This window comes from Bos mutus, chromosome 10 (genome assembly GCF_027580195.1).
Source record: "Bos mutus isolate GX-2022 chromosome 10, NWIPB_WYAK_1.1, whole genome shotgun sequence".
NCBI lineage: Eukaryota > Metazoa > Chordata > Mammalia > Artiodactyla > Bovidae > Bos > Bos mutus.
In genome coordinates this window covers 82,002,156-82,013,322 of record NC_091626.1, presented here as the reverse complement: position 1 = coordinate 82,013,322, position 11,167 = coordinate 82,002,156, and the positions used below count along the sequence as shown (strand labels likewise).

At 40.0% G+C, this 11,167-nt stretch overlaps 1 long non-coding RNA gene across 1 annotated transcript in view; it reads right to left on the bottom strand.

Annotated features, from left to right (window-relative positions):
- Window positions 1–5,513: 5,513 nt before the first annotated feature.
- Window positions 5,514–11,167, bottom strand: part of LOC138989418 (uncharacterized) — a 187,735-nt gene continuing 182,081 nt past the window's right edge. Inside the window, exons 2-3 of the long non-coding RNA XR_011465711.1 lie at window positions 9,448–9,799; window positions 5,514–6,058 (exon numbers count right to left, since the gene is read on the bottom strand). This is a non-coding gene — a long non-coding RNA (uncharacterized lncRNA). The remainder of the gene's footprint in view (window positions 6,059–9,447; window positions 9,800–11,167) is intronic.

The following is an 11,167-nucleotide window of genomic DNA, read 5'->3' as shown; positions in this document are numbered from 1 at the left end:
CTCAAGAGTCTTCTCCAACACCACAGTTCAAAAGCATGAATTCTTCGGTGCTCAGCTTTCTTCACAGTCCAACTCTCACATCCATACATGACCACTGGAAAAACCATAGCCTTGACTAGACGGACCTTTGTTAGCAAAGTAATGTCTCTGCTTTTGAATATGCTATCTAGTTGGTCATAACTTTCCTTCCAAGCAGTAAGCGTCTTTTAATTTCATGGCTGCAGTCACCATCTGTAGTGATTTTGGAGCCCAAAAAATAAAGTCTGACACTGTTTTCACTGTTATCCCATCTATTTCCCATGAAGTGATGGGACCAGATGCCATGATCATTTTCTGAATGTTGAGCTTTAAGCCAACTTTTTCACTCTCCTCTTTCACTTTCATCAAGAGGCTTTTTAGTTCCTCTTCACTTTCTGCCATAAGGGTGGTGTCATCTGCATATCTGAGGTTATTGATATTCTCCTGGCAATCTTGATTCCAGCTTGTGCTTCTTCCAGACCAGTGTTTCTCATGATGTACTCTGCATATAATTTAAATAGGCAGGGTGACAATGTACAGCCTTGATGTACTCCTTTTCCTATTTGGAACTAGTCTGTTGTTCCATGTCCAGTTCTAACGGTTGCTTCCTGACCTGCATACAAATTTCTCAAGAGGCAGATCAGGTGGTCTGGTATTCCCATCTCTTTCAGAATTTTCCACAGTTTATTGTGATCCACACAGTCAAAGGCTTTGGCATAGTCAATAAGGCAGAAATAGATGTTTTTCTGGAACTTTCTTGCTTTTTCCATGATCCAGCGGATGTTGGCAATTTGACCTCTGGTTCCTCTGCCTTTTCTAAAACCAGCATGAACATCCGGAAGTTCACGGTTCACGTATTGCTGAAGCCTGGCTTGGAGAATTTGGAGCATTACTTTACTAGCGTGTGAGATGAGTGCAATTGTGCGGTAGTTTGAGCATTCTTTGGCATTGCCTTTCTTTGGGATTGGAATGAAAACTGACCTTTTCCAGTCCTGTGGCCACTGCTGAGTTTTCCTAATTTGCTTGTATATTGAGTGCAGCACTTTCACAGCATCATCTTTCAGGATTTGAAATAGCTCAACTGGAATTCCATCATCTCCACTAGCTTTGTTTGTAGTGATGCTTTCTAAGGCCCACTTGACTTCCCATTCCAGGATGTCTGGCCCTAGGTGAGTGATCACACCATCGTGATTATCTGGGTCATGAAGATCTTTTTTGTATAGTTCTTCTGTGTATTCCTGCCACCTCTTTTTAATATCTTCTGCTTCTGTTAGGTCCATACCATTTCTGTCCTTTATTGAGCCCATCTTTGCATGAAATGTCCCTTGGTATATCTAATTTTCTTGAAGAGATCTCTAGTCTTTCCCATTCTGTTGTTTTCCTCTATTTCTTTGCATTGATTGCTGAGGAAGGCTTTCTTATCTCTTCTTGCTATTCTTTGGAACTCTGCATTCAGATGCTTATATCTTTCCTTTTCTCCTTTGCTTTTCACTTCTCTTCTTTTCACAGCTATTTGTAAGGCCTCCCCAGACAGCCATTTTGCTTTTTTGCATTTCTTTTCCATGGGGATGGTCTTGATCCCTGTCTCCTGTGCAATGTCACGAACCTCTGTCCATAGTTCATCAGGCACTCTATCATATCTAGTCCCTTAAATCTATTTCTCACTTCCACTGTATAATCATAAGGGATTTGATTTAGGTCATACCTGAATGGTCTAGTGGTTTTCCCTACTTTCTTCAATTTCAGTCTGAATTTGGCAATAAGGAGTTCATGGTCTGAGCCACAGTCAGCTCCTGGTCTTGTTTTTGCTGACTGTATAGAGCTTCTCCATTTTTGGCTGCAAAGAATATAATCAATCTGATTTTGGTGTTGACCATCTGGTGATGTCCATGTGTACAGTCTTCTCTTGTGTTGTTGGAAGAGGGTGTTTGCTATGACCAGTGCATTTTCTTGGCAAAACTCTATTAGTGTTTGCCCTGCTTCATTCCGTATTCCAAGGCCAAATTTGCCTGTTACTTCAGGTGTTTCTTGACTTCCTACTTTTGCATTCCAGTCCCCTATAATGAAAAGGATATCTTTTTTGGGTGTTAGTTCTAGAAGGTCTTGTAGGTCTTCATAGGACAGTTCAACTTCATCTTCTTCAGCGTTACTGGTTGGGGCATAGACTTGGATTACTGTGATATTGAATGGTTTGCCTTGGAAACGAACAGAGATCATTCTGTCATTTTTGAGATTGCATCCAATCAATGGTGTAATTGGCCACAAACATTAATTTTCCTGATTTAGCCTGACATCTGTCCCAATGAATAGGAGTATATTTAAAGTTTTTATATGTAAATCCTTTACATAATGATTTTTGTTTTTTCCCTAGAGTTTCAGTAGTGTTGACATGGTTCTCATAGAAAGAAAGGGCAGTAAACTGTCCAAGCAATGTCCAAAAGTTCTTCTTTGGAGGCAGAATGAAAGCCCATGTTTGTCAGCTAAAGTTAATGCATAATTCTTTTGGACCCATGCATAGACGAAGGACTTCATACCCTAGAGAAATATTAATTAGTCTTCCTTTTTTCTCAGGATGAGAAGGCCCCTCCAAGCTCCAAGGAGGAGGCATATGTACTGAGTCATCAGTGGATATGATTGGTCCTTTATCTGTCCATTTTATAACCTGCAGTAAAGGGGGGTTGGGTATATAGGCCCAGTAAGTATGATTAATTAATTCAGCGTGAGCAGGGGAAGCAAAAGCAAGCAAAGCAAGCATAGCAATAAAAATATTTTCTGGATTCTGAGGCATTTCCTGTTGAGAAACCAGATTTTCAGCTTGATTAGTAAGGGTTTTTATTTGTCCCCAAGTAGGGAGATCATGCCTGGAAAATCCCATGGATGGAGGAGCCTGGTGGGCCGTAGTCCATGGGATCACTAAGAGTTGGACATGAATGAACAACTTCACTTTCACTTTTCACTTTCATGCATTGGAGAAGGAAATGGCAACCCACTCCAGTGTTCTTGCCTGGAGAATCCCAGGGACGGGGGAGCCTGGTGGGCTGCCGTTTCTGGGGTAGCACAGAGTCGGAAATGACTGAAGTGACTTAGCAGGAGCAGTGACAGGAGATCATGAGGTTGATGACATCGAGGGCGGTGCTTCTTGGAGAGTTTTAGAGCAGCCATGGCCTGTATTGGAATTTCTTCCTCCTGGGGGTTTTGTCTTTTTGTCTTTATTTTGAATACTGGAGGCTCCCCTGGGGCGGATTTTCCGAAGAGGAAGCCAATTGAGTTTGTTGGATCCATCTGGAGAAATACAAGCATATCCCTTTCCCTGTAAGATTTCCCAGATTTCCATTGTTTAGTCAGCCCGTCTTGATACCAAATGGGCAGAGGAGGAGAGGTATCCTGTAATCCTTCAAAATGTTTTTCTGCTCTTGTTAAGATATCTCCCTGTGGTAAGTTTAAAAAATTTACTAGAGCTAATCAATGAATATAGTAAAGTTGCAGGATATAAAATCAATACACAGAAATCCCTTGCATTCCTATACACTAATAATGAGAAATTGAAAGAGAAATTAAAGAAACAATTCCATTCACCAATGCAATGAAAAGAATAAAATACTTAGGAATCAGATCAGATCAGATCAGATCAGTCACTCAGTCATGTCCGACTCTTTGCCACCGCATGAATCACAGCAAGCCAGGCCTCCCTGTCCATCACCAACTCCTGGAGTTCACTCAGACTCATGTCCATCGAGTCAGTGATGCCATCCAGCCATCTCATCCTCTGTCGTCCCCTTCTCCTCTTGCCCCCAATCCCTCCCAGCATCAGAGTCTTTTCCAATGAGTCAACTCTTCGCATGAGGTGGCCAAAGTACTGGAGTTTCAGCTTTAGCATCATTCGTTCCAAAGAAATCCCAGGGCTGATGTCCTTTAGAATGGACTGGTTGGATCTCCTTGCAGTCCAAGGGACTCTCAAGAGTCTTCTCCAACACCACAGTTCAAAAGCATCAATTCTTCGGCGCTCAGCCTTCTTCACAGTCCAACTCTCACATCCATACATGACCACAGGAAAAACCATAGCCTTGACTAGACGAACCTTTGTTGTCAAAGTAATGTCTCTGCTTTTGAATATGCTATCTAGGTTGGTCATAACTTTCCTTCCAAGGAGTAAGCGTCTTTTAATTTCATGGCTGCAGTCATCATCTGCAGTGATTTTGGAGCCCAGAAAAATAAAGTCTGACACTGTTTCCACTGTTTCCCCATCTATTTCCCATGAAGTGATGGGACCGGATGCCATAATCTTCATTTTCTGAATGTTGAGCTTTAAGCCAATTTTTTCACTCTCCACTTTCACCTTCATCAAGAGGCTTTTGAGTTCCTCTTCACTTTCTGCCATAAGGGTGGTGTCATCTGCATATCTGAGGTTATTGATATTTCTCCCAGCAATCCTGATTCCAGCTTGTGTTCCTTCCAGTCCAGTCCAGCGTTTCTCATGACGTACTCTGCATATAAGTTAAATAAACAGGGTGACAATATACAACCTTGACGTCCTCCTTTTCCTATTTGGAACCAGTCTGTTGTTCCATGACCAGTTCTAACTGTTGCTTCCTGACCTGCATACAGATTTCTCAAGAGGCAGGACAGGTGGTCTGGTATTCCCATCTCTTTCAGAATTTTCCACAGTTTATTGTGATCCACACAGTCAAAGGCTTTGGCATAGTCAATAAAGCAGAAATAGATGTTTTTCTGGAACTCTCTTGCTTTTTCCATGATCCAGCGGATGTTGGCAATTTGACCTCTGGTTCCTCTGCCTTTTCTAAAACCAGCTTGAACATCAGGAAGTTCACAGTTCACATATTGCTGAAGCCTGGCTTGGAGAATTTGGAGCATTACTTTACTAGCATATGAGATGAGTGCAATTGTGCGGTAGTTTGAGCATTCTTTGGCATTGCCTTTCTTTGGGATTGGAATGAAAACTGACCTTTTCCAGTCCTGTGGCCACTGCTGAGTTTTCCTAATTTGCTGGCATATTGAGTGCAGCACTTTCACAGCATCATCTTTCAGGATTTGGAATAGCTCAACTGGAATTCCATCACCTCCACTAGCTTTGTTTGTAGTGATGCTTTCTAAGGCCCACTTGACTTTCCATTCCAGGATGTCTGGCTCTAGGTCAGTGATCACACCATCGTGATTATCTGGGTCGTGAAGCTCTTTTTTGTACAGTTCTTCTGTGTATTCTCGCCATCTCTTCTTAATATCTTCTGCTTCTGTTCAGTCCATACTATTTCTGTCCTTTATTGAGCCCATCTTTGCATGAAATGTTCCTTTGGTATCTCTGATTTTCTTGAAGAGGTCTCTAGTCTTTCCCATTCTGTTGTTTTCCTCTATTTCTTTGCATTGATCGCTGAGGAAGGCTTTCTTATCTCTTCTTGCTATTCTTTGGAACTCTGCATTCAGATGTTTATATCTTTCCTTTTCTCCTTTGCTTTTCTTCTCTTTTCTTTTCACAGCTATTTGTAAGGCCTCCCCAGACAGCCATTTTGCTTTTTTGCATTTCTTTTCCATGGGGATGGTCTTGATCCCTGTCTCCTGTGCAATGTCACGAACCTCCGTCCATAGCTCATCAGGCATTCTATCAGATCTAGTCCCTTAAATCTATTTCTCACTTCCACTGTATAATCATAAGGGATTTGATTTAGGTCATACCTGAATGGTCTAGTGGTTTTCCCTACTTTCTTCAATTTCAGTCTGAATTTGGCAATAAGGAGTTCATGGTCTGAGCCACAGTCAGCTCCTGGTCTTGTTTTTGCTGACTGTATAGAGCTTCTCCATTTTTGGTTGCAAAGAATATAATCAATCTGATTTCAGTGTTGACCATCTGGTGATGTCCATGTGTACAGTCTTCTCTTGTGTTGTTGGAAGAGGGTGTTTGCTATGACCAGTGCATTTTCTTGGCAAAACTCTGTTAGTCTTTGCCCTGCTTCATTCCGTATTCCAAGGCCAAATTTGCCTGTTACTCCAGGTGTTTCTTGACTTCCTACTTTTGCATTCCAGTCCCCTATAATGAAAAGGACATCTTACTTAGGAATATATTTACCTAAAGAAACTAAAGACCTATATATATAAAACTATAAAACACTGGTGAAAGAAATCAAAGAGGACACTAATAGATGGAGAAATATACCATGTTCATGGATTGGAAGAATCAATATAGTGAAAATGTGTATACTACTCAAAGCATCTATAGATTCAATGCAATCCCTAGCAAGCTACCAACAGTATTTTTCACAGAGCTAAAACAAATAATTTCACAATTTGTATGGAAATACAAAAAACCTCGAATAGCCAAAGCAATCTTGAGAAAGAAGAATGGAACTGGAGGAATCAACCTGCCTGACTTCAGGCTCTACTACAAAGCCACAGTCATGAAGACAGTATGGTACTGGCACAACAACAGAAATATAGATCAGTGGAACAAAATAGAAAGCCCAGAGATAAATCCATGCACCTATGGACACCTTATCTTTGACTAGGAAGCAAGAATATACAATGGAGAAAAGACAATCTCTTTAACAAGTGGTGCTGGGAAAACTGGTCAACCACTTGTAAAAGAATGAAACTAGAACACTTTCTAACACCATACACAAAAATAAACTCAAAATGGATTAAAGATCTAAATTTAAGACCAGAAACTATAAAACTCTTAGAGGAGAACATAGGCAAAACACTCTCCGACATAAATCATAGCAGGATCCTCTATGACCCATCTCCCAGAATATTGGAAATAAAAGCAAAAATAAACAAATGGGACCTAATTAAAATTAAAAGCTTCTGCACAACAAGGGAAACTATAAGCAAGGTGAAAAGACAGCCTTCAGAATGGGAGAAAATAATAGCAAATGAAGCAACTGGCAAAGAACTAATCTCAATAATATACAAGGAACTCCTGCAGCTCAATTCCAGAAAAATAAATGACCCAATCAAAAAATGGGTCAAAGAACTAAACAGACATTTCTCCAAAGAAGACATACAGATGGCTAACAAACACATGAAAAGATGCTCAACATCACTCATTATCAGAGAAATGCAAATCAAAACCACAGTGAGGTACCATTTCATGCCAGTCTCACATGGCGTGAAGAATGGCTACAATCCAAAAGTCTACAAGCAATAAATGCTGGAGAGGATGTGGAGAAAAGGGAACCCTCTTACACTGTTGGTGGGAATGCAAACTAGTACAGCCACTATGGAGAACAGTGTGGAGATTCCTTAAAAACTGGAAATAGAACTGCCTTATGACCCAGCAATCCCACTGCTGGGCATACACACTGAGGAAACCAGAAGGGAAAGGGACACGTGTACCCCAACGTTCATCGCAGCACTGTTTATAATAGCCAGGACATGGAAGCAACCTAGATGTCCATCAGCAGATGAATGGATAATGGATAAGAAAGCTGTGGTACATATACACAATGGAGTATTACTCAGCCATTAAAAAGAATACATTTGAATCAGTTCTAATGAGGTGGATGAAACTGGAGCCTATTATACGGAGTGAAGTAAGCTAGAAAGAAAAACACCAATACAGTATACTAATGCATATATATGGAATTTAGAAAGATGGTAACAATAACCCTGTATGTGAGACAGCAAAAGAGATACAGATGTATAGAACAGTCTTTTGGACTCTGTGGGAGAGGGAAAGGGTGGGGTGATTTGGGAGAATGGCATTGAAACATGTATAATATCATATAAGAAATGAATCTCCAGTCCAGGTTTGATGCAGGATACAGGATCCTTGGGGCTGGTGCACTGGGATGACCCAGAGGGATGGTACGGGGAGGGAGGTGGGAAGGGGCTTCAGGATGGGGAACATGTGTACACCCGTGCCTGTTGATGTATGGCAAAACCAATACAATATTGTAAAGTTGTTAGCCTCCAATTAAAATAAATAAATTTAAATTAAAAAAATAAAAAATTTAAAACAAATAAAGCTGTATTAACAATAGTTATAGGTTTAAATAACATCTTACATTGAAATCTAGTAAAGTCTGCTTTGGATAAGGAAGATAGAAGTGTTCTTGTGTATTCCCCCTTTTTAAACTTTTTTATTTGTAGTTTCAGTGTGTGATGTGCTCGTTCAACTATGCCTTGTGCTTGTGGATTATAAGGAATACCTGTAACGTGCTTAATAGAAAATGATTGTAAAAAATTGTTTGAATTGCCTAGAAATATAGGCAGGGCCATTGTCTGTTTTTATAGGAGTTCCCGTTACTGCAAAACAAGCTAAAAAAGGTGAGTTACAACGTGCTGTGTAGCCTGACCTTGAAGAGGTATGGCCTATATAAAAGAAGAATTTGTGTTGATACAGATATATAGGAAAGAAGATGGAGAAAGTTCAGGGCAATGAGTTACATCCATTTGCCATAATTCTTTGCGTTGTAATCCTCGAGGATTATCACCCTGTGTAATGGGTCGAAGATGTAAGGGTTTACAAGTAGAGCAATTACTAATGATTTCTTTAGCTTGTCGGTATGGAATTTTCCAAATTTGGTGCCAGGAGCCAGCATTATTGTGTAATAGAGCACGTTGTTCCTCGGGAGTAGCAAAACAAATAAGTTTATCACCTTGTTCATTACCATGAGTCATAGGGCCAGGAAGGTAGGAATGTGTTTGAATATGGGAAATATAAATAGGAGAAGTGCAGTTTCTAATAATAGATTGTAGTTCGAAAAAAAGTTGTTGAATAATAGGTTGACTGGAGTTTATAGTGGAGGTTTCTATATTTTTTAATAAAAAAGCTGAATATAAGGAGTCAGAGACTATATTAATGGGATAAGGTGAATAACTTGAATAAGAGCATATAATTCATTTTGTTGAGCAGAATGAAATTTAGTATAAAAAATTTTATGTTCTTTGAGAGACCAGAATGAAGCTTTGGAGTTTTTAGTCCCATCTATATAGAAAATATCAGCTTGAGGTATAGGCTGCAAGCTGATAATGTGAGAGATAATAAATTCAGTATTTTTGAAGAAATTCCAGAGCTTGTTAGAAGGATAATGAAATGAAAATTCTCCAAAATATTGCAGAAAAGCTATTTGGAAATCAGTAGGTTTGTAATGCATTCTCAAATTGAGATTTATTAATAGGTATTATAATTTTATGAGGATCAGAGCCAATTAGAGTTTTAGGTCTATTTCTTCCATTGATAATTAGAGCAATTAAATCAAGGTAGGGTGTAAGTGACTTTATTCCTCTAAAATGGGTATAGATTCATTCTATTGGGTGTTCTTGTTGGGCAAGAAGTCCCATGGGAGGATGAAAAGAGGGGAGTATAAATAATTCTCATTCCATAGTTCATCAGGCACTCTATCTATCAGATCTAGGCCCTTAAATCTATTTCTCACTTCCACTGTATAATCATAAGGGATTTGATTTAGGTCATACCTGAATGGTCTAGTGGTTTTCCCTACCTTCTTCAATTTCAGTCTGAATTTGGCAATAAGGAGTTCATGGTCTGAGCCACAGTCAGCTCCTGGTCTTGTTTTTGCTGACTGTATAGAGCTTCTCCATCTTTGGCTGCAAAGAATATAATCAATCTGATTTCGGTGTTGACCATCTGGTGATGTCCATGTATAGAGTCTTCTCTTGTGTTGTTGGAAGAGGGTGTTTGCTATGACCAGTGCATTTTCTTGGTAAAACTCTGTTAGTCTTTGCCCTGCTTCATTCTGTATTCCAAGGCCAAATTTGCCTGTTACTCCAGGTGTTTCTAGACTTCCTACTTTTGCATTCCAGTCCCCTATAACGAAAAGGACATATTTTTTGGGTGTTAGTTCTAAAAGGTCTTGTAGGTCTTCATAGAACCGATCAGCTTCCTCAGCATTACTGAGCTATGGAATGAGGTTTGTGACATTGTACAGGAGACAGGGATCAAGACCATCCCCATGGAAAAGAAATGCAAAAAAGCAAAATAGCTGTCTGGGGAGGGCTTACAAATAGCTGTGAAAAGAAGAGAAGTGAAAAGCAAAGGAGAAAAGGAAAGATATAAACATCTGAATGCAAAGTTCCAAAAAATAGCAAGAAGAGATAAGAAAGCCTTCTTCAGTGATCAATGCAAAGAAATAGAGGAAAACAACAGAATGGGAAAGACTAGAGATCTCTTCAAGAAAATCAGAGATACCAAAGGAACATTTCATGCAAAGATGGGCTCGATAAAGGACAGAAATAGTATGGACTGAACAGAAGCAGAAGATATTAAGAAGAGATGGCAAGAATACACAGAAGAACTGTACCAAAAAGAGCTTCACGACCCAGATAATCATGATGGTGTGATCACTGACCTAGAGCCAGACACCCTGGAATGGGAAGTCAAGTGGGCCTTAGAAAGCATCACTACGAACAAAGCTAGTGGAGGTGATAGAATTCCAGTTGAGCTATTTCAAATCCTGAAAGATGATGCTGTGAAAGTGCTGCACTCAATATACAAGCAAATTAGGAAAACTCAGCAGTGGCCACAGGACTGGAAAAGGTCAGTTTTCATTCCAATCCCAAAGAAAGGCAATGCCAAAGAATGCTCAAACTACCACACAATTGCACTCATCTCACACGCTAGTAAAGTAATGCTCCAAATTCTCCAAGCCAGGCTTCAGCAATATGTGAACTGTGAACTTCCTGATGTTCAAGCTGGTTTTAGAAAAGGCAGAGGAACCAGAGGTCAAATTGCCAACATCTGCTGGATCATGGAAAAAGCAAGAGAGTTCCAGAAAAACATCTATTTCTGCTTTATTGACTATGCCAAAGCATTTGGCTGTGTGGATCACAATAAACTGTGGAAAATTCTGAAAGAGATGGGAATACCAGACCACCTGATCTGCCTCTTGAGAAATTTGTATGCAGGTCAGGAAGCAAACCGTTAGAACTGGACATGGAACAACAGACTGGTTCCAAATAGGAAAAGGAGGACGTCAAGGCTGTATATTGTCACCCTGTTTATTTAACTTATATGCAGAGTACATCATGAGAAACGCTGAACTGGACTGGAAGGAACACAAGCTGGAATCAAGATTGCCAGGAGAAATATCAATAACCTCAGATATGCAGATGACACCACCCTTATGGCAGAAAGTGAAGAGGAACTCAAAAGCCTCTTGATGAAGGTGAAAGTGGA